The 23,874-nt window shown below is 47.6% G+C and overlaps 1 protein-coding gene and 1 long non-coding RNA gene across 3 annotated transcripts in view; one reads left to right on the top strand and one right to left on the bottom strand.

Annotated features, from left to right (window-relative positions):
• The window catches only part of TSHZ2 (teashirt zinc finger homeobox 2), a 454,178-nt gene that overhangs the window by 327,993 nt on the left and 102,311 nt on the right, over nucleotides 1-23,874 (top strand). The window lies entirely within an intron of this gene.
• Nucleotides 6,511-7,037, bottom strand: LOC109272254 (uncharacterized). The gene is made up of 2 exons (XR_002082354.2): nucleotides 6,940-7,037; nucleotides 6,511-6,804 (listed from the first exon to the last, which is right to left on the bottom strand). It is a non-coding gene; the product is annotated as an uncharacterized LOC109272254 (long non-coding RNA).

Raw genomic sequence — 23,874 nt, 5'->3', positions numbered from 1 at the left:
ACTAAGACGGGGACTTCTATCCTGGATGAGTCCACAGTTCCGTGGAATAAACAGACCTATAAACATAATCCAGCTCAGTTTGTAGGGTTAGGATCTCAGCGTTTGTGGGTTTATTTGTAATTTCTACCATTTATTCCTCAGCAACCCACATGATAGAGATGGAGTAACTTACCTTTTCGCTGTGTCATAAATTTGATTTGTGTTGCAATGTTAATGAGAAGGAGCAAGTCAATAACCCAGTAAGTGCCCCAAGTCAACCGCCTAGCATCCACTCTCAATGAGACTTTGCCCTCCTTCGCTCATTATCGTGCATGCCCTAATGCTAAGTGATATTATAACTATATTCCTTTGTGGAGAAGTGCCAGCGAGTTTGTGGAGAAAACATGACTTGTAAAGGGTGTTGTATAGAAAGGTGTATGGAAAATATGGGACTCCCAAGGAAAATAAGAATTGGGAGAATCCCGGGAGCCTAGATCAGCAAGGCTGTGTTCACAGATTTGGGAATCTGGGAAGATCTTACGCCACACGCCTTGCAAACTGGCAAGAGTCAGCAGGTCTGCAATTATTATGATCAGATTTTCCAGATGAAAATGAGCTCCCATGGCGTAGGAGTTCAGCTGTCCTTGGAGGGATCAAGGGGGAGAATATTTGAAGTTGAGCGTGTCCTAGAAAATATTTGAGGCCAAGAAGGTCATGGCAGCCTGAAACCCCACGCACCGCGCACGCAGCAGGGGGATGGATACGAAGGATATGTACGGGGTTATATACGAGGGAGCAGATGAGAGTGAGCGGGTGTGTTCAGCTCACACCCAGTCCACAGCCCCGGAGAGCTGAGACCGCTCTACCACTCGCATTTGTAAACTGGGCTGGGTGGAAGTTACCAAACGGAGAACACACAAGTAACAAGTTACTCCTTCCATCAAAGGGGGGCCCCAACATCCGGGCAGTAGCTGAGGAATACCAAAATGTGCTGATTCCTGAGCCATTACGGATACACTGTAGCCACTGACTCCATTAGCCATGACAAGTAAATGGGTTGGTGCAAAACTTCCAGCTCCAGTGATACCAGGAAGACCCTCCCAACGCTGGGACAAGGGTCGTCCGCAAGAGAAGCGATATTAGCTCTGTGATTGCCGGTTGATTCATTCTTTGATACAGTACGTATCGACTGAGGGCTCGTGATGTGCCAGGGACTGTCCCGAGGTGGCGAACTATGAGAGAAAGCCCCCGCCCACAGCAGGGCTCGCTTATAACTTCGGACAAAAAGAGAAAACGAACAAGACTCTTTCTGGGTGTGATGAGAGCCTTGAAGGCATCCACACGGGCTGAGGAGCTGGTGACCCAGGATGACGGTGGAATGAGCGTACGCAGGGTGGTCAGGGAAGGTCCTGACCCGCGTGAAACCCGTACATGGGAAGCAGGAAGCTCACCCTTCCCTAGAAGGGTGCATTTGAGGGACAGAAAAGCCTTGTGAACTTGGAAACAGGGGACAGGAAGGGACCAGATCCCTCAGGGACCTGAGATTGATGGCAAAAAGGATGCACAGTGAAGGCATGGGGGGGTTTTAAAGACGACGGATGGGGTGTCTGTTGGTGTCACAGTCGGGGAGGGGAGCCAGTGCAGGGCTGTGCGCGGGGTCCAAACCTGTGCGTGCATCGTGACCAGAAAGAGAAACTGGGTGTCCCTGCAGGTGAACCTCCAGGACGTGCGTAAACCTTGCTGCATCTTCTAAAAACAAATCCACATAGACAGCTACTCCAACTCTGTCTGTAAGCAGTTTGGATCTTAGCTTTACAGACTGGTCAGTTGTCATTTACGCTCCTTATTTCTGAGTAGTTCCCACGCTGGAGACGTGGTAACTCGAACTTTTTTGCTGCGTAGATGAGGAAGAGTGATCTCCACGGGAGTATGTCAAACACGGTGAACTTTCCCGGACATCTATGCCCTAGCTGATAAGTGATTTATTATGGACAAGCCATTGATAATGGATATTCTCCATGCAGAATCTTTGGTGACACATCTCTCTTCTAGTTTACTGGGGAACTAGCATCTTTCTCTTCGTTCAATTTCAATCATAAGACGACTGAACGCTGTATTGTACCCCCCCCCTTTTTTTTTGCATTGGGTGCCAGGAAGCTCATATCCAAATTGGATGGTTAATCACGGGAACTATTTTAATTCTTATCAGTAAGATATTTGCTTTCTCCTCCTTTCGTTAGCTGTATTAATTATTTCCATTTTATGTCACCTTAAATCTTTTTGTGGCTGGAGGAGGAATATCAATAAAGAAAATTACATGCTTCAAAGCCATAGCCCCTAGTCGGCTTGATACGTACCTTAGAAATTTTATATCCACCAGTGGCAGGGTATGAATAGTTAGTTGAATTAACAATTAAATACACTATTATTGATAATTTCTATAAAATGTGAAGCTTCAGGACTTTGGCCAAGAATTAGCACTCGGGCAAGCATCATTTCTACTAGAAAATCAGGTTCTGCCATAAACTCAAGGTCTGAATATTGCCATCAGAAAGGTTTTAAGCTTAATATAAAACAGGAATGTTTCTCATCACTGGAATGCATTTGCCAAAGAACTTCAACTTCTGTCTCCTTTCCTGTTGAACTTTAAAAACCGGAGAGACAACTGTCTGTTGAGACTGTTTTGTCTAGAGCCGGGCTTAAGGCAGCGATCCAACACGATAAGTTTCGATTCTTGGTCCCCAACTCAAAATTCCAGGAAGCACCTCAATTGTACCCTGTTAATTGCAAAATTGACTTCAAGTAAAAGTAAAAAAGTAGAAAAGCCTCTCTTCTCCTTGGCTTCCTACAAAGCAGGAAGTGTGGGGGCGGTGGGTGTACAAAGACCCGAGACCCATGTGTCTGAGATCTAGCACTGAAAGCCATTTATGACCAAGTTTAACCCCGGAAAGCCCTGCTTCCTCTCTCCCTCCGGTCACCCATATCAACTTCGGTCTCATGGCTCTGGCATTTGCCACCACAGCTGAGCATAACCACACTGGAGTTATTACCAGATAATCCCACGTGTGGGACCTAGTCATAAACACGGGTTGTGCATCTAGATTAACTGTATGAATAACGGTCGTGGCGGGGTAGGGAGGGGGGAGGGGGGGGAAAGGAGCCAAATTCCCTAAGATATTCTAGGTACCTTTCATCTCTTTTCTAAAAAACAAACCACAAAATCATGAAAACCGGTCAGAACCTTATTTTTTTAATGATATAAATGACATATGTCCACTGAAGGGAAATTGAAGCATTCAGGTGGACCACCAGGGAGATGGGGGGGGGAGAGGAAGAAAAATGTCAGTGTTTATTACTAACATTTTAGTAGACATCAGTGTTTTGCACACAAATTCTTGCGCAGAGGTCGACTAACAGAAGCAATACGCCAAATTCAGCCCACTTCCTGTGAGTTTTAAATAAAGCTTTATTGGAGACCCCCATGGCCATTTGCTTACGTACTGTCTTTGGCTACTTTTATGATTCTGTGGCAGAACTAAGTAGTAAGAACAAAGACTATATGGCCCGCAAAGCCTAAAATACTAATTATTTATTATCTGGCCCTTTTCTACTTTGCCAACCCTTGATCTACACTTTTTGTCTCTACCCATCTCTATTGATAGATAGTCTCACACACATTTTTGTTTTTTACTTTTTACTTTGAGATCATTATAAACCCACAGGAAGTGACAAAGAAATAGAGAGAGAAGTTCTGTGCGCTTTTCACCCAGCGTCCACCGGTGTTAACATCTTGGATGGCGATAGAACAATGTCGGGGCCAAAGTGAATTCAGATTTTACCAGTTTCCGTGCAATCCTTGGTGGCGATACAGACACTTTTTAAACATAAAAGTGACATGAAATATAATGCCTCTAAAGTTAAGAGTGACCCAATAGGACAGTAAAGAGAGAGAAATATGAATGGAGTTAGCGTATCCTGGGAAACCCCCAGGAATCCAACCTGAGGTATGAAGCTGGGGAAAAATCCGGGCCAGTAGATACTCTCGCGTTGTGCTGACCAAGACGTCTGGCGGGGCTCACGTGTTTTATTTTCACCTAAACTTATAACCCTTTCTGCTTTCTCCCTCCTACACCCCTATCATCTTGACACTTTAAAAAAAAAAAAAATGTGCCTGAAATACAACGAAGGAATCAAAGATGACAACACCTTGATAAGGTCCAGAAAGTCTCAGCTCCTCTGAAGCCAGCGATTAAAGAGAAAAGTGACATTTGGTTTATTCGAATATGTTTATCTGACATCTGCCTGGGATTCGTCTGAAGTACGTAGGGCTCCTTCCCACAAGGTGCCTGGCCTCAGTATAAAACACTTTGCAAGGCATGGAGTTCTCAGAGTTTCTGGCACGTTGTGTGAGAAAGGGGGAAACAGCCTTGCCGGCATGTTATGAGTGGTTATTGCATTAGGAACACATTTCCCTTTGGGTAGGATTACCAAGCGACCACGCAGATCCCGGATGCACTGATATTTGTGTTGAGTGAGGCTGGGTTCATGGGCACAGGCTACAGGTCTTTAGGAAATGCATGAATATCATTGATAGGGAAGAGTAATAAAGTCATTTTTTAAAAAATGATCGGAGAGGGGCGCCTGGGTGGCGCAGTCGGTTAAGCGTCCGACTTCAGCCAGGTCACGATCTCGCGGTCCGTGAGTTCGAGCCCCGCGTCAGGCTCTGGGCTGATGGCTCGGAGCCTGGAGCCTGTTTCCGATTCTGTGTCTCCCTCTCTCTGCCCCTCCCCCGTTCATGCTCTGTCTCTCTCTGTCCCAAAAATAAATAAAAAACGTTGAAAAAAAAAAAAAAAAAAAAAAATGATCGGAGAAGCTGGAATTATAAAGCAGTGTGGTTGAGAAAATTTAGTAGAGCAGCTTGAATGGAAGGTTAGTAACTGACCAGGGAGAAGCCATGGAAAGACGTGGATTGTCTCTCGGACGCCAGGACGGACTGTGAGTCTGCCAGGGAAGCAGACAGGACTGAAGTACTTGGTTCCTTCTGGAACCCGATGGGAGCCAGGAGATGTGAGCGAGCACAGCTGTGCTGTGAACCGGGACCCCCACGGCAAGACAGGCTCTAAGCGGGCAGGGTAGACCCCGGAGACCAGTTAGGAGGCTGTACGACAGCCCAGTCGACCAGGCTGGGGCCAGTAGGTCCCCAAGTGTGTCCCCCAAATAAGCAGCGTCAGCACCACCTGCAACCTGTTTAAAAGGAAACCCTTGGCCTCCCCAGAGACCGACTGGATCAGAACCCCAAGGATGGGGCCCAGAGCCCTGCGCTCTAACTAAGCCCCTGATGTGGTTGTGATGCACACTGGGGGCTGAGTTACTCCCACCTCCTTGGACGGACGTGTGTACTCTGTAGGCGAGGAGAGGTGCTCAGACCCTGTCCTAACCACAGAGCTTGTGCAACACGCAAAGACTCCGTTGACTCTGTCCCTTAACACAGGACCAGGCTTCTGCAGTTTGCCACAGTCCCCACTCAGCCCTTCGTGCTCTCTGTGTGGACACTAGGTGTTTGTTTTTGCCCCCTGCTCTAGCCCCATGGATGAAGGAGGAAGGCATTTCAGGGATGGGGAGCCCAGAAACTTCTGTTACAAACAGCGCCTCCTGCTGCTTTTTGTTGGCTTGTTTGTTTGCGTGCAAGAATCCTCTCAATCACCTTCTTTTGGAAAGGCAGGAGAGGGAAAGAGGAAAATCCGTACTGAGGTTGCCAGGAAGCGTGTTGAAAAAGGAAAGAAATAACCGGGCCCCCTCGTTCCCTTTTTCCAATCTGGCTCCCCTTCCCCAAAGGCAGCGCTCAGTACCTGCTGTTCCTTCTTGCAAGCGTGAGAAAGGAAAAATCACTTCCCAGCTTCCTCTGCCAGGTGGCAAAAGTTTTCGCTGCAAACTGCTGTTCCTACGGGCAGCTCTTATTAAACACCGCGATCACATTAAGCCCAGACAGTGACCTGTTCTGTCGCCTGAAAGAATCTGCAATTAACATGGGGAGTCTAATCAGGATATTAATGGGTTTGGTTTTTAATTCCTATAATATTTTCATCAGTAAAAAAACACAAAAAACAAAAAACAGAAAACACCTCATTTCAACCTGCATTCAGCCAGAAAAGTGGATCTGGTGGGGTGAGGGAGGGGACAGGATTTGGGAAAGCTTTTATTTTTCTTGTGAGGTTAAACTGCAAGTAGACAGAGGACCCTGTTTGTTTTCAAAGAAACCTTCATTAAGGAATTAAAGGTTGAGCCTGTGCCCGCTTTGCTACATGGCAGGTGACTGCGGGAGAAAAGACGAGGTGTCGGGGGCAGGGGGGGCTGCACGTGCAGCTGCTACGTGCGGATTTTCCCTGTTCCCTTCCAGGACTCACAGTTTCATAGCTTTAAGCCCAGGGAGATCAAGTGCACGCACGCTCGCCTCCCCGAAATATACAATCGCTTAAACCAAATCAATACTTGGTTTGCAGTTACCACAGTTTACTAAATCAAGGACACCACTCATTGTAAGATGTGTCATTATTTAAGGACTTCCAAAGGGGGAAAGAGAAAGTATAGAAACAACCCTGCCGATTAGTTGTAAGATGTCATTTATCGGAAGGCGCATTCTGATTTCAGATATATTAAGATGCCCAGAGGGAGACCGTCCAAGCTGGTAGGCGAGCACAGTGAAGCAATCACAGACCCTTGTTCCCTGCAAAACTTCCTGCTCCGCCAGGCTTAACATCAATGTCCACAGGTTTGTCACTTACGTGGCAGCAAGGTGCAGGGGCATCTTCATAGCTCATGTCCCCTCTGCGAAAGGGTAGAAGAAGAGTGTATCAGTCAGGATTCTGCTAGAGAAACAAATCCAGTGAGAGAGAGAGAGAGAGAGAGAGAGAGAGCACGAGCGCCGTGACTGTGGGATTATTTATTTACTCACTTGCTTACTCTAAGGAAGTGGCTTATGCAATTCTGAGTCTGGCTGGCCAAGTCCGAAATTTGTAGGGCAAGCCAGCAGTCTGGAAATGCTCAGGCCCGAGCTGAAGCTGCTCCCCTCGTGTGGAATTTCTTCTTCCTCAGGGAAACCTCGGTTTTGCTCTTAAGCTCTTCAACTGATTGCATGAGGCCCACCCGCATGATGGAGGATAATCTCCTTTACTAAAAATCAACTGATTATGGACTTCCATCGTATCTCCAAAACACCTCCACGGCAACAATCACCTGGACGAATGTTTGAATAGCTAGGTACCAGAGCCTGGCCAAGCTGGCCTATAACACCAATCGGCACAAAGAGAGAGGCGATGAAAGAAAATCCTTCAGCAAGGTTTTGGCTTTTTAATCAAGGAAGGACTCCACACACACACCCCCCCCCCCCCCGCCACCTCCCACTGGCGCATGACCACCCCCAGCTACAAAGGACGCAGGAAGTGAAGTGTTTTGGTTTTCAGCCTCTAGCGGAGGGTATTTATAAGGAGATTGGGGGTGAGTGGGTGTTGAATGAGCCAACCCATAGGACGTGCTGCAACCTATTTATGGGGCATTTAAGGAGTATAAGAGGCCGAAGAGCCACGTGCTGCCCAGAGTCGATTCTTGTTCATCATTTACCAAAGACAGATAACACTGACTCCTAACATGAGAAACTCATTTCCCTTCCACGCGTGGCCGCTGAAACGGCTTTTCAATTTAGAGGAGCAACATAAAATGCCTTTTAAAATATTTAAGCCGAAAAGTCAATCCACTTAAAGAAAAGTATTAAATAAGTAATAGGACGCGTGGTTTGCCAAAGCAAACTCCCTGAAGCCCCAGTCCCTCCATTAGAATACGGCCCCTCCGTGCCCACTTTGGCTAAATCACAGGTTCACGACCACACCCCTTGTGGAGCTTACATTGTGGTCCCTGGGAATGCTGGTGAACCTCCTTCTCTGAGCCTCTGTGTCCTCACCTGGGAAGCAGGGCTACTATCCGTATTGATTTGATCCTGCAAAGCTTCCCACGGTGCCTGGCCTGCCCTCAGCCTTCCTCAACCAGGGAGATGCTGTCACTGTATCCATCACTCCCTCAGTGGAGGGAATGTTTTCATAACTACCCCCCCCCACCATCAAATTGAAGGATTTTGTTATAAAAAGAGCGACGAGGGGCGCCTGGGTGGCTCAGTCGGTTGGGCGTCCGACTTCGGCTCAAGTCACGATCTCACGGCTCGTGAGTTTGAGCCCCTCGTTGGCCTCTGTGCTGACGGCTCAGAGCCTGGAGCCTGCTTCGGATTCTGTGTCTCCCTTTCTCTCTCTGCTCCCTCCCCCACTCTCTGTCTCTCAAAAATAAATAAAAACATTAAAAGAAAAAGAAAGAGCGATGAGTCTGGGTTGGAGGGAGTCTCTTAACCCTGCCAAGCCTTAATGTTCCCCGCCTAGAACACGAGGCTGGGACCAGAGCAGAGAACCGCCTGTGAGGCCCCTTTGCCGTCAAGGGGACGTCCCCCTATGAGAACCCGTCGGCTTCACGCCACAAGAATGAGCGGTCAATGCAATTACTCTCTCTCTTTTTCCAAAAGGAGTGAGCCGGGCACTTCATGGTTAAATAATTTACCGTGGGTCTCTCCGTAGTAATAGGCCATGAGGGATTTAAAACCATCAGGGGCGATTGTCCCGCCGAGGAAACAGCTGGTGGCACCTGGGCTCATTTTTGGTGGTCGTGGTAGGGGAGGACGCTCCCGGCAGCCGGCAGATAGAGGCCAGGGCTTCTGCCTAAGGTCCTGCAGTGCACAGAGCAGCCCCCCCGAAAGAGAACCACCCAGCTCTACGTGCCAGTCTGCTGAGGGCGAGATTCTCCGCAGGCCTTGACCCGCAGGTTTTCACGAGGGTCGCATGAGGTCAGGGCTCCGTCAGCCCGCTGCAACCCGCGGGCAGAGCCAGGCGAGCACTGCCAGAAATCAGAGGCACCGATGAAGCTGTTGGAGCCAAGTGGGGACGAGTTGGCCAACGCACGCGCTGATGGGACTGGATTCCAGAGTCTTGCCCTCTGCATCACTGACAGTGAGAACAGAGGGCAGGAATCGGATCGAAGCCCAGCTTAGTCACCCAAAAAGAAGCCAAGCTGTAGCTGTAATGGGGACAAAGCTCCCAAGCCCGGGTGGGGAAGAAATACAACCTCCGCCTACATTCTTCACCTGAACTAAATGTGGATTGCAAGTCTGTGTTCAGGTGGCTGAAACGTATTCCCAGTCGGTTCAGGTCTCCTCTCCTTTCCCAAGGGATACGACTAAAAGGGGTGGTGGGGACGTGCAGGCTGGGGAAGGTGGGTCCCTCGCTCTGAGCCCACAACCGCCACTGGGCAGTTCCTGAGCCACTTTGAGCTCTGTGAGGCTTCAGTACATTTACTCCCCCTCAGCCTCGTGAGGTGGCCGTGGCATTCTCCCTCTGGGGCACACGGGCACCCTGTCAGGCAGCCACAACCAGCTGTACACGCGCATGGCCAAGTGCAAAATGAAAATGGCGGCGGGGGGGGGTTCCTTCTCCAAAACTGATTCGGAATTTCCAGATGGCAACAGCAGGGCGTTCAACCAAATGCAGAGCCCTGTGTCACTTCCTGGGTTAGATGCCCATGAACCCGGCCCTAGAGGGACCCTCCCCCACCCCACCTGCCTGGACACCCACCTCTCTGAGCCATTCTGCTGCCTTTCTTCCCCAGTGAATGGGAGCCCAGGGCATCTGGGGGGACTTGTGGCTTTCGTAGGTGCAACTGGGGAAGGAGTCCAGATTGTCACTACTCCTGAGTCCCCTCAAATCTGTTAAGCTTCCTATCAGGCACACCTGGCCTCATGGGACTCCCTAGTTCACCTCCAGCTGCCCTCTGTCCCCCGCCCACAAGTTTAGCTCGTCACGTCCAGCAGGGAGACTTGCTCTGTAACAGTGTCTGGTCCTGTCCCCGAGTTGCCTCAGGAATCATGGGTTGGCAAGGCCAACCTTTACTAAACTCAGATTCCTGTCCTTACATTTTTGGTGTGGTCACGAGGACCGATGCCTAGTGGAGGGAAGAGCAGCCAACACAGGAATGCTAGCAAAACTCAAGGCAATTTTCCCCAAGTGTTATCCCACCATGTGCAATGGACCACACATCATCATTGTCCCCAGATCCCCCGGTTCGTGAAGATGAAAGAACTCACGAGAAACACATGAGAGAAATTAAGTTGGTGGGCTCCTGGGCAGGATCTCCCTGTAGCCTTTAAGCCCTCACTTAGAGCCCATCTCTTCCAGGAAGTCCTCTTTGATTTCTCCCAGGTTGAGGTCGCTAGTCCTTCTGAAGCCCGCGTGGTACAACAGCCGTGCCTCCTGCCCACCCCACCCCCACTGCCCGGATCTCTCTGCCCTGTCCTGCAGACCCCTGGGAGGCAGCTGTGGGGTAATGGCAAAAACACAGCACTTGGGACATGGACAGGTGTGGGGTAGGTCCTGACTCTGTGTCAGCTTGGGCAAGCCGTCTGGCCTCTCGGAACCTTCATTTCCTGGTCGGAAGAAATTGAGGGTGATCATCCCTGCTCGGCAGGCTTGTTTGTTGCGATGCTTGTGTTGTTGTTGTTGTGCAAGTTTTAGGTCTGCTGTGAGACTACAGGCCCTCCCGTCGGGGCCTTATGCACCTGTGTGTCTCCAGCCCCTCCGAACCCAGGGCAGGGCACAGTCTCTGACACATAGTGTCACTATTTGTCAGGTCAGCGAGTGAATTCCCCACCCTGGTTTGCTCCCCTCTCAAGAGGGAGATAGGAAATCAGAACTTCTCGGGTCGTCCTCTCTCACCACCAGTTACCAGCCTTCCGGAGCACCGGCTGAGCTGACCGCCAGGCAACAAGTGTGTGAGGGGTAAGGATGACTGGGGTCCCGGGCTGTGCCAGGCTCTGCGCTCAGGGAACGGTGACCGGCTGTCCCGGTCTGCCCGCGACTGAGCGGCTTCCTGGGACTTCCAGCCCCAATGCTGGGATAGTCCTTGGTGAAGGGGGGCAAGTTGGTGACCTTGGCTAAGACTTCTCACGTACTATCTCGTTCATTTTTAAATATACTTGACTTTTCGGGACAGTTTTAGAATTGCAGAAAAAAAACCAGACAAACTAATAGCGTGACTTCCCACGTGCCCTGAACCCAGCGTCCCCTATTCCTAACATCTTACGTGAGTATGGTACATTTGTCACAACTAATGAGTCAATACTGGCACATTATTATTAACTAACATACATACTTGATTCGCATTTCCTTAGTTTTGCCGGCCCCAGGTTCCCATCCAGGATATCCCCTCACGTTTAGTTCATCACGTCTGCTTTGGTTCCTCTTGGCTCTGACAGTTTCTCAGACTTTTTCTCTATTTGCTGATCTTGGCAGTTTCAAGGGGTACTGGTCAGGTATACTCTAATATCTCCTTTTTTTAGGTTTATTTATTTTCAGAGAGAGAGAGAGAGAGAGAGTAGCGAAGGGACAGAGAGGGAGGGAAAGAGAGAGAATCCCAAGTAGGTTCTGCACCATCAGCATGGGAGCCAATGCAGGGCTCAAGCCCATGAGCCCATGAACCGTGAGATCGTGACCTGAGCAGAAACCAACGGTTGGAGGCTCGACCAACTGAGCCACCCAGGGGCCCCTCTGGTATCTCTTTTAACACTCACACAAACCATAAGCGACAGATACTATTATTCCATTTTACAGATGTGATAGCCGGTAAAGGCCCGAGTGAGAATTTGAGTTTTCCCGGGGGGCCAGCGATTCCTTCATAACATCGACAACAATGACAAGGAATATCTTTAGTCCTTGCTGTGTCTCAACTACCCCACTACGAAGCCCATAAATATTCTAGCCTGTAATCCTCACGGTCATTTATGTCATGGAGAATAAACTTATGCCCATTTTGCAGACAAGGAAACTGAGGTCCAAAGAGGTTAACTCCCCGGCCCAAATCATACAAGTGACAAATGGAAGAGCGGAGAAACCCCCACCCCTCTGAACCAAAGCCTCTAGATGTCCTGTATGTTCGGTACTATCGGGGATGGCCCAGTTTCGCTGGGCCCTATTCTCTCCCCAGGCGGAAGGTCTAGATTGGGGTTTCTCACGCTTGACTGTACGCGCCCATCACCTGGGGATCTTGTCAAAAGCGCAGATTCTGATCCCGTGAGTCTGCGGTGAGGCCTAAGGTCCCGTATTTATAACACGATGGCAGGCGGGTCCCTCTCTGGAGTAGCCAGGCTGAGGACCACCTCTGACCTGACAGCTTACTTTTACGTTCGGGAACAAATAAGGTAACTGCCACGTGGCCCCACAAGGAAGTAGCCAGGGTCCCTGGGGTCACTTCCCGGCCCTCTGGAGCGCCAACTGCCAGCGGACAGGAAGAAATCTCAGAGCTGAGAAATCCCGGTTGCCATCTTTCCGGACGACCCACTGGCAACTCTCCCCTCTCCAGCGGCGGGGTTTGTACAAAATGTAATTAGCCCAGGTGAGGCTCATTAGAGCCAGGCTGGCATTCTGCCAGGGCGCCACGAGCTCTGTGCCAACCCCTTGATTTCAATATCAATGGCAGCGCTGACAAGGAAGCTGGAAGGCTCCGCAGGCTGGGAGGAAGCTTTGTACCCGGGCGGGCGAGCCTCTCCCTCCTCCTCTCGCGCTCCCGCTCTTGCCACGAGGTGAGGCAGTCGGAGTCATCCAATCACAGCCAGCTCTTGAGCAATTTCCACCGTCCTCCCCTTTCTACCAGGCCGGGCCCCAGGTGATCCTAAACATTAAATGAAACTCGGAAAATGGGGCCGCTCGGAGAGAGGGACGTTGGGAGCTGGTCCTGGGCTTGAGCAAGACTTTCCACTTCCCTTGTCAGTTTCCTTGGCCTTCCCCGGGGCCTGGGGCACAGGGCAAAGTTTCACTCCAGAACCTCGCAGCTCTGGAGGGTTTCTGCCAGAGGGTCCCAATCCCCTGCGTGTTTCCTTGTTCTCACGCAAAATGTACAAGGGTCATGGTGGCCGACGCCGTCTTTTCTTCCCGTAAACGGAGATATTTGTGCTGATGCAGTGGTTTCGGGATAGGACTCTAGGCTGGCTCCCAGCTCACGATTCTTACCGTCCTCATCGTCCCACTCATCATCACTGTCGTTTATCAGGGACTTATCATGTGCTACGTACCAGCCTTTGCATTTTGCCTGTATTCTCCCAATTAATGCGTGCAAGGAGGAAGGTTGTTCTCCTGTTACCTAGAGGGAAAAAAATAGCCTCACCCAAAGCCGTCCTATCACTTAGCGGGTCGTTCTGTGCGTCCGGCTGTTGTAGGTGACACTGAGGTCATTTTCCACTGTGCAAATCCCCAAAAGAATTGGGATTTAAAAGCGATTGCCTTACAAGTTGGCTCAGAAACCAGGAGTTGATCATTGGTTTTATTACAGAGAGGAAGAGAATGATAAAGACGGCAAAGAAAAGAAGTGGGGGGAGGGGGAGAAAGAGGAGAAAAAAAGAAAATCAGGCAAATTCACAGAATGATGTCCTTGGGGTATGAGTAAGAAAAATGGCAGCCGCGATGTGCCATATTGAACGCTAAGCGTTAGAGAAAATGGATTCCAACTGGCTACGTTAGAAATGGGTATATATTGATGTGTATGTATTAATTTACCATGACAATGTGCAACCCTATTGAGAAAGGGTAGAAATAAAGCCTGTAACCTTTGCTTTCTCTCCCTAAAAAAAGAGTACTTAGGTCATGGTAAATTCCATAACGTGAACATTCATTTTTTTAAAAGATATATTTGATGAATACTTTGTATTTACCAAGAAAGAGAGATTTAAAACATAGAGAGAAAGGGGCACCTGGGTGGCTCAGTCAGCTAAGGGTCCGACTTCGGCTCAGGTCATGATCTCAGGGTTCGTGGGTTCGAGCCCCGTGTCAGGCTCTGTGCTGACAGCTCAGAGCCTGGAGCCTCCTTTGGATTCTGTCTCCTTCCGTCTCTGTCCCACCCCCCACTCACACTCTGTCTCTCTCTCTCACAAAAATAATAATAATAAACATTAAAAAATAAAAATTAAAAAAAATTAAAATACGGAGAGAAAGGGGCGCCTGGGTGGCTCAGTCAGTTAAGTGTCCAACTCAGGTCATGAACTCACAGTTCATGAGTTTGAGCCCCGCATCGGGTTCTCTGCTGTCAGGGCAGAGCCGGCTTCAAATCCTCTGTCTCCTTCTCTGCCTCTCTCTCTCTCTCTCTCTCTCTCCCTCTCTCTGTCTCTCTCTCTCTCCCCCCCCCATCTCTCAGAAATAAATAAGTATTCAAAAATAACAATAATAAATATATTTTAGAAATAAAAATCAAATAGAGAGAGAGAGAGAGAACTTACCATCTACAGGTGAATGGATAGTTGCAGTAGTGAATGCCACGCCCCATAAGGAGGACAGTTTGAGTTTTCTCAGGCAAGCAACAGAAGCTGATTGTGGTGAATTCAAGCAAAGGTCCCAGGAGAACAAACAGGGCCTCGAACGCAGATCCGAGGTGAATAGTCAGGGGCAACATCCTAGAAGAAGCCATGTTTCCCTTGAGACTCGAGGAAGAAGCAGACAGAACCATGCAGAGGAGTGCTTCTGTGCGTGTTAAGGAGGCGGGAGCAGGGGTGGGCAGGTGAAAGGCGAGGGACGGCATGGGTGAGGGGTCAGAGAACATTCCGCAAGGAGGTGACCGGAAACTCCCACGGATGTCCCATTGCCTCCGGACCCCTGGAAAAGGGGGCTGAGTGGACAAGCGTCAGGGGACCAATCCACACAGAGGACCGGTCCCTTCTCTCCCCCAGCGGAGGAAGCCTTAGGAAGGGTATGTGGTGAGAAATCACAGAAGGAGGCAGGGTGAATTAAATCTCCTACTGCCATCAGCATCTAACAAGTATCTCATAAAGCTGCCTGGCAAGGAACTGCTTCACTCCAGGAAAGTGCCTCCTGGTTACCATGAGTCAGAGAGTGATCTACAAAATAATTCCCCAAATTAGAGTTTGCCGGGTGTAAGTTTGTAAATCTGATCCCCCCTGCCCGCCCCCCATTACGCTGATTATATCTTTCATCCCCAAGAATGAAGCCGAGAGCCTCCCCCCCGCCCCTCCTCCCCTCCCCCTGTAATCCTCACCCCTCATTTCTCAGCTCGTGCCACCCCTAAGGCAGTGGAGTGATCCCCGCGAAGCTTCCAGGCAGTTCATTAAAAACCGCCACCCTCTCCATTGCCCACCGGGCACTCCCAGCAGCCCCTGGGGCCATGGCGGTGGCAGAGGAAGCCAGTCACTCGGGAGGGCCCGGCCCCCTCCGAGGACGGGACCCCCGCACCGATGAGAGGGGCCAGCAAACGGTTAATGGTTTAATCCCTTACAGAAAAAGTCAAGGCAGACTTGTGATTCTTGATGTTAATGAAGGTGTCACACATTGTCTAGAGAAAGTTGTGCCTGGCAATCTTCCCTTTTTCGGATGCCTACCCCAGTGACATTTCATCTCACATCCACCTTAATGAAATGCATAATTAACATATTCTAATTGTGCTGAGCGCCGCGATGATTTTGACAGAACTCACTTTCCATGTCTAATTTGATGCTAATTTAATCTGTTCCTCTCCCGCTGACATGACCTTTCTTGATTGAGTTTCACTGAGGAAATTTTTTGATGGATTGATTTATCAGCATTGCAGAGACAACAAAGGCTCAGGGTGCACGACAGAAAATAGGAAGGGATCGGCCCTCGGAGCCGGCATGCTCTGAACTTGCCGGCTGGAATGTCCTCTTTCCAGAGACGGCTTGTCTGATCTACCGATGGAATTTGAGAAATGTGACATCTGTGTGTGGGTTTGATCTCTCCGATAAAGACAGTAAATATCTCATTGTGGTCGTGAAGCTTTGCGTGGAAAACTCCTCCAGGGCTGGTGGAAGGAAGCTTAGAATCCTCCTCATCCTTGACCAAGAGCCCAGCCGGCCAGGCTGGGTCCCCACCTCGCCGATGGCCACTTCCTGGCTGGGTTCTTGAGTAGAATTTGGTCCCTTGGCTTCTTCCACCGGAAGGCAGGGGGAGGCAGGGAAGTGTCCCTCTTTGGTTAAAATGGAACAACCTTGCAACCAAGTAGGTCACTCATTAGCCAGCCTCCCACAGTCGGTTTCATTTTGGGCAGGAAGTGGTTCTCAGTCGAGGACATCAACGCCCTCCCTCCCCTCAGCACAACTCCCCTGTACCATTTTGAGGGAAGAAAACCAAAGTGGAGGAAGCAGCTGAAATCTGAGACGGGGTGGGATCTCCGGGTGTATTTCAGACTCTCGAGGGACGTGTAAGCCTTGATCTTGTGGGAGTGTTTGTGGACTTTTCCCCCAGCGCACCTCCCCTTCCATACACGGTGTCCAAAGACCATACTGTGACTACCTTTTTCCAGTTCCAGACCTTTGGGGAAGCATGTGCTTACAACCCACGCAGATATCAGAAAGCAGGTGAATCACAGAGGGGAGCCTGCCAGGAAATTGCCAAGATAGAATCCTAAAAGCTGTAAAACAAAAAAACAAAAAACAAAAAACAAAGACCTCCTCGGTATTTGGTTTTTGTTTCATGTAAAGACTGCCTCATTTTCCCAAATGTTTCTCTTAGAAAAGGATGTGCTTAAGGTGTCCGTCGTAAATAGACGTTTTTCCTTCAGAGCGGTCCTCGAGGAGGATGAAACATTTATTCCAACATGGTTGCCGTGACTGCAAAGATTTTTGCAAAATTTCTTTGGGAGCTGCCTGATGAGCCCCACAAGGATAGCGAGATAACGAGATTATAATCATTATAATTACACTTCATCATAGATCAAAAGCAGTTTAACTCAGCAAATGACCTGGTCTGCCTCACTATCCTTTATTCTAAGTGACTTCTGGCTTTGCTCAAAGATGCAATCCCTCTGCAAAGCCCGACTGGACAGCGTGTCTCAGTGTGATCCCAAGGCAGCAGGCACAGAGGAAGATGGGCTCAGAGGCCACGCTCCTTCGGTTCGAATACCCCCTCTGCCGCGGACTGGGAAACTGTGCCTAGCTTTCCTCGTTGGTCACATTGCATAATACTAGTCCTACCTTAAAGAGTTCTTTTGAGGATGAAATTAGTTAATAATGTATCTGCCAAGCATTAAGAACAGTGCCTGAGAATAGCTTGGCTCATCTTTGAGGTCTGAGCAAGTCTTCTTCTTCTTTTTTTTTTTTTTAACATTTATTCATTTTTGAGAGACAGAGCGTGAGCGAGGGAGGGGCAGAGAGAGAGGGAGACACAGAATCCAGAGCAGCTCTGGGCTCTGAGCCGTCAGCACAGAGCCTGATGCGGGGCCCGACCCCAGGAACCGAGAGATCATGACCCGAGCCAAAGTTGGACGCTTAACCAACAGAGCCATCCAGGTACCCCTGAGCAACTCTTCTTATAAGAAATGTGCCTACACCTCCCCAATGCTAGTGTGGCTTTCCCAGCTGAAGTCTGAACCGGGCTATATTTAACTATTCTCCGAACTTATTATTAAGTAACCAGACACACAGTTTTAAGGCATCTTCAACGAGGTGTCCATTTCTAATGCTGTTGTACCAAATTACCACAAACTTCCCTGGCTTCAAACGACACAGATGCGTCGTCTTATAGTTCTGGAGGTCTGAGGTCCCAACCAGTCTCGCTGGGATAAAATCAAGGTGTCTCCGAGGCTGCTTCCTTCTGGAGGCCCCGGGGGAGAATCTGTTTCCTTGCCTTTTCAGCTTCCAGAGGCCGCCTGCATTGCCTGGCTCAGAGACGGTGCCTCAGATCACTCCAATGTCCTCAGTCCTCAGCTCTCCTATTAATGGCTCTACCCTTCCTGTTCCCCTCTTACAAGAACCCTTGTGACTTCACTGGATCCACCTGGATCATCCAAATTAAATCTCCCCCATCTCAGGATCCTTCATTTGCTCCCAAAGTGTCTCCTACCATGTACAGGAAGGTATTCACAGGCTCCGGGGATTAGGAGGTGGACATTTTAGGGGTCACTATCCAGCCTCCCACAATCGGTTTCATTTTAGGCAGGAAGTGGTGCTCAGTCGAGGACATCAACGCCCTCCCTCCCCTCAGCACAACTCCCCTGTACCATTTTGAGGGAAGAAAACCAATGTGGAGGAAGCAGCTGAAATCTGAGATGGGATGGGATCTCCAAGGTGGTGAAGTCTCTTAAAATGCTCTGCCTCCGTGGCCTCGTGGGGATTTTGTTATGTTTGGCCGTCAACGTCAGGCTTGAGACGCTTCAAGGATTCGAACTCCAAATACATGTCCCCCTGGAGCCTATCAACCTGGCCACAAATTTGATAGGGACAATGCATCCTACCTGATACGTTTAAGACAGCACATTCCCCTAGGGCACGTGGCCAAAGCCTCTCTTACGTGGCTTCCATCAAGTCAGGAATTTGTATTTTGTTTCATTCTCTACTGCTTCTGCTGGGCCTAGGACAGTGGTACCTTACAGGCAATAAGTAAATATACTTGTCATATAAATGAATGAGTGATCGATACCGAGGGCTTTTGTAGTGCATGGAAGCTATAAACTGCTCCGCACAAAAATGAAACACACTTTTGTCTACTCTGCCAATATTTCACCTGGGAAACCCTGGATTTCTCTGAACAGTATCATCTACTGTGGTCACCTTGAAGCTTCAGGTTTTTTCCCACATGAAACCAGAGGAGACACTGGGAAACCATCGTTGCTTAGAGCAATGTCTACTCATCAAATCTTTTTCATTAGAATAGTTCATTCCAATAAGATCTTGGGCATATTTGATAAGCCAGCATCCAGGGAACAAAGCTGTTATAAAATGACTTACTTAGAGGTTCCAGTCATAATTTTTGGCCTCAGAATATTGCTGGGTGTTTTATTTATTTTTTTTTTGTCGGTCTAAAATGAAAATGTAACATTTCAACTGCAATCCATTAGAAAGAAGCAAAGAAGGGGCTATTTGCATTTGATCTACAAATTGGACCAGAATAATTTTTGTCGACTTCTGATCTGCCAATACTCGGTTTTTTAAAAAAATTAAACTAAATGCTCATTAATTCACTGTTTTCCCTTATTGAGTGAAAAGATTTTTTTTTTTTCTGTCAACTGTGTTTTTATCCAGAATCAGTTAGAGAATATTTTGCATTATTAAAAATTGGGCAGGTGGGAAGTGACATTTCCTTTGAACTCCAAACAAATGGCAAACTTCAAAAAAATGTGTGACGAAACAACATAGTATCTATAACCCAAAGGGTCCACAATGGAAAATAACACGAGGGAAACGAAGAGATTTTTTTTGGCAAATAGGATTCTAATGATACTTAATTCCAGTATGTTAGTCTTAGTGTTTACAAGTATTAATTGATTCTCTGTCAAAAGAAGTATCATTTTAGGTCACATAAAAATTAATTCAATTATTGGGTTGACTGGGTGGCTCAGTCAGTTAAGCATCGGCTCTTGATTTTAGCTGAAGTCGTGATCTCACAGTGTGAGTTCAAGTCCAGCATCAGGCTCCATGTTGGAAGCATGGAGCCTGCTTGGGATTCTCCCTATCTCTCTCTCTCTCTCTCTCAATCCCTCTCATCTCTCTGCCCCTGCCCCTGCCCCCTCTCTCTCTCTCTCTCAAAATAAATAAATTTTTAAAAAATAATTCAATTATCATCCATCCAAAAATTTGAAAGACTGTATGTGGTAGGCAAAATTCTAAAGAAGGCCTCCCAAGAGCCCCATTTTACATTTGTTCGGGTCCTGCAGCAAAGGGATTTTGCAGATGTAATGCCTACCTCAACTTAGTTGACCTTACACCACAGAGATTATGTGTCTCAGGTGGCCTGATCCAATCCGATGGTCCCTTTAAAAGCAAAGCATTTTCTGGAACTTGAACCAAAAGGAGACCTCAGAGAGAGGCATCCCTACTGGCCTCAGGGAGGAAAATGAAAATTGGGGTCCAACAGATTTGAGTTCAAATTCTTCCCTATTGGTCTTAGGACTTTTGCAGACTTTCCTAATCACCCTATGCCTTCATTTCCTAGTCTGTACTACGAGCAACCTCATAAATGTATCGTGAGGCATTAAGACGGATAATATGTACAAAATATTATCCGTGCCTGACACATACTAGGTGCACAACAAAAGGTAATGATTATTATTTTCTTTAAATGTTCTCTTCTAAGGTTATCATTCCCTGACTCCTTTGCAATCTAGGCTCTGAATCTAAAACGATATGAGTTCACGCACATGAAACAACACAGACAAACATAATCCAAGTACGAGGCTTTATATTTTGTCGGGAGTGTGGTTAGGGCCGGTTGTTGATCCCTAGAGGGATGTGTTTTCTGAAGTCCAAACTTCTAACACCATGCCTTTTTCAATAAAAACTAGCTAGCCTGGGTCTTGTGCTTACAAGTTCCCACAAAGTGGAAATAGTCTTACAAATTAATTTATACCAAGTTGATAAAGACCAACGATCACTCAGCTTCCCATATGCATTGCATCAGAGATTTTTGATGCGTTCATTCTAAGAAATAAGGTGGAGATTTCAGACATCAGTGTCAAAGCTGATAGGATAATTGGTGGGCCACACAAATCCCTTGGCTATTACCGGGTGGAGAGCAGTCTATACCACATCCAGGAAATGGCCCCCCCTGTGTTGTATGGTTGCCTGATTTCTCTACTTACCACCATGAAAAGATTTCCACAAGTTCCTTCTTCTCAATAAAGCGTTTGTACCGCTTAGAAAAATTAAAGGAATAGGTGTTTTTTTATGAAGAAATAGAAAACAAAGAAAATCAAAATAGAAAAAAACTAGAAATAAACTATCATCTTGCCATCCCTAGAAAATGATGATCTGGATAAGGGCGCCCGGGTGGCTCAGTCAGTTGAGTGGCTGACTCTTGATTTCAGTTCAGGTTATGATCCCAGGGTCATGAGATCGAGCCCCACATCTGGCTCTTCACTGGATGTGAAACCTACTTAAGAGTCTCTCTCTCCCGCTGCCCCTCCCCTGCCTGCTTCCTCCTTCTTTCTCTCTCTCTCTCTCTCTCTCTCTCTCTCAATGATGCTCTGTGAATGTCAGTAACAGAGGGGCTTATGGTTGGTGAATCAGGTCAGAAAGAGCTTTGAAGATCTGCCCCAAATCTGTGTTGCTCTGCAAGCACTTTGTGGTACCTGGGGGTGTAATTAAGTTACTGATGGAGATTAATACAGGGGTGAAGCCCTGTCTCCCAACTGTACATGAATTTCACGCTATGAAACTTCATGGCATGTAAATCATATCTCAATAAAGTTGTTGAGGAAACAAAAAGAAGAAAGGGTGAACATGGAGAAGAGAGGCCTTTCTGAGGAGGTGACATTGAACCGACATGGGGGTGTAGGCAAAGACAGAGATCGGCTGGGGGTGGGGAGAACATCACGGGCAGGGAGTCTGTGCAAAGACCCTGAGATGAAAAAGGACTTGGCATGTGTAATGAACTAGTGGAAGCCAAGGATGGCTCGAGTATGTTGAGCAAAGGCAGAAGTTTTGAGAGAAGAAATTGGGGAGGCAGGGAGCAGTAAGTCTCGCGGGATGCTTCACGTGCTATGGGCCATTCATCGAGAGATCCGAACCCAGGAAGTGACATGCTGTAAGTTACAGTTGGCAACATTTTTTTGAAGAGAGTAACAACAAGGGCACCTGGGTGGCTCAGTTGGTTAAGCGTCCGACTTCGGCTCGGGTCACGATCTCACCATTGCCGGGTTCGAGCCCCACCTTGGGCTCTGTGCTGACAACTCAGAGCCTGCAGCCTGCTTTGGATTCTGTGTCTCCCTCTCTCTCTCTCTCTCTGCCCCTCCCCTGCTCGTGCTCTATTCTCTCTCTTTCTCAAAAATAAATAAACATTAAAAAAATTTTTAAAGAAAGGAGTAACAACAACTAATCCTATGTCCTTACTATTCTAGGGATTTTCCATTACTAATTTACTTATCCTTCACAATAATCCTGAGGTAGGCATCAACTAGAACTTGTTCAAGAAACCTCGAGGGGAGCCACAATTTGCACTCAGTCTGCCCCACAACAGGGCCTGAAATCATAACCAGTACCCTACACTTGAAAGTCTGGATGGACACACCAATCTGTGCAGTTACACACAGCCCCGTGCTCGGAAGGATCCCACACGTGGTTTTGTGCTCTGCCATCACCATCTTGAAATGCTCAGTGACATTTGAACAAGAGGCCTCTGATGTTCAGTTTGCACAGGACCCCACAGAGTATGTAGCCAGCACATCCACCTTCTAGGACTTTTACTACAGGAGGAATCGTTAACCCACTGAAGGTCCTGGGTAGGCTGGCCAGGGAGGAAGGTCAACCCTTTGAAGTTAAACTTGAAATTTCTCACACATGTCCGTTTGGGGAGACAGAACGCCCAGCTTCCTTCATACACTCAGCGGGACCCATGAATTCAAAAGGGACACAACTCGTTGATCTACCCCATTCTGATATTTGGGAATAGTCAGGTGATGGAGTGAACTTTTTCTTATTCAGCTTCTTGTTATCCTGTATGTATCAATAGTCTTAGCATTAGCAACATCCTTTCCAGAAAACAGAAATAATAATAATAATTATTATTGTTTAAGTACGGTCATTATAATTAATGAATGAAAATTAGTGGAAAAGAAGAAACTATAAGCCAAAGATTTTTTTTGGTGTGTTTTCCGTCCTGAAGGGTACCTAAAAGTGTGCCTTTACCTCTATTGACCTAGTTATTTTAATCCCCCAAAAAACAAAAGCCGTTCTTCTGAATTTATACTAATGAATTCAGTTTAACATTTTTCACCTGTTTGCATGAATTTAATTTTTCTTTGTTTCAGAGACCAGCTTGGATTATACGGGTACTTTTCAATAATCATTATTCCATAGGATAACGTTCGGTACCCAGAACATGTTCCTAATAATAAATGTGAATATGTGTATCCCATAATAAATAATGTTCACTGCTAGTTTTAACATTCTAATTAATGTATTCAATGATTAGTTATTGCTATCATCTTAAAGCCAGGGTTTATTTATAACTAGAAGAAAACTAGATTTCAAAGGTAGTTCCTCAATTCCATTTAAAATAACCCCCAATTAATTTCTAAGCTGCTGAAGGCAAATGATAAAATTTTTATCTCCTGGTGCAAAATTTTCGGGAAGTTGTTTGTGTTTGGAAAACAATTACATACCCATGAAAAGAGAATGATCCACTTTAAGAGTAAGAGGAGTGAAAATAGACCTCTGGATTTATGGCGAAATGGTTTCTTCTGCTTCCCCCCTGTTGAGGCGCTGATGTCTCCGAACGCCTAGCCGTGCAAACCATGAGGTCCCCAGCTCTCGGAGCTATCAGACAAGTGCTCTCCGCGTCTCCCGGGGCTCTTCCAGGGCGACCCCACATGGGGACCTCCCGACTCTGTTTATTCTTAGAGTGAGCAATTGCATACAAATGGAAGCTATCAGGACATAGGCCACCAGCGCAGAATACAGAGACGAGAAGAAGATCCTTCTGTGAAAACAAAATATTCATTCTCCTCTACACCCAGGATGGATTTTCCAAAGTGGAAAACCATTCCCGGAGAGAATCAGAGGTAGGCGGGTTTGTTTCGGTTTCACGTTTACCAGCCACAAACTCGCATCTCTCTCCAGGGCGAGAATGCACCCGGGGCACACCGACTATTTATTGGTAGCAGACAAAAGGCAAGGGTGTCTCATTTGCCACTTAACATTCTTTTAATTTACCAGACAGTTTTCTTCTTTTTATGCAAAAGGAAAGAAAGAACGAGAGAAAAGAGAAGAAAAGAAAAGAAAAGAAAAGAAAAGAAAAGAAAAGGAAAGAAAGAAAAGAAAAAAGGAGAGGAAGGAAGGGAAGGGAAGGGGAAGGGAGAGGAGAGGAG

The sequence above is a fragment of the Panthera pardus genome, unplaced genomic scaffold, assembly GCF_024362965.1.
Source record: "Panthera pardus isolate Hobbes unplaced genomic scaffold, ASM2436296v1 HiC_scaffold_25, whole genome shotgun sequence".
Lineage (NCBI taxonomy): Eukaryota > Metazoa > Chordata > Mammalia > Carnivora > Felidae > Panthera > Panthera pardus.
The sequence above is the reverse complement of the archived record's forward strand: the minus strand, read 5'-3'. Positions and strand labels throughout refer to the sequence as shown.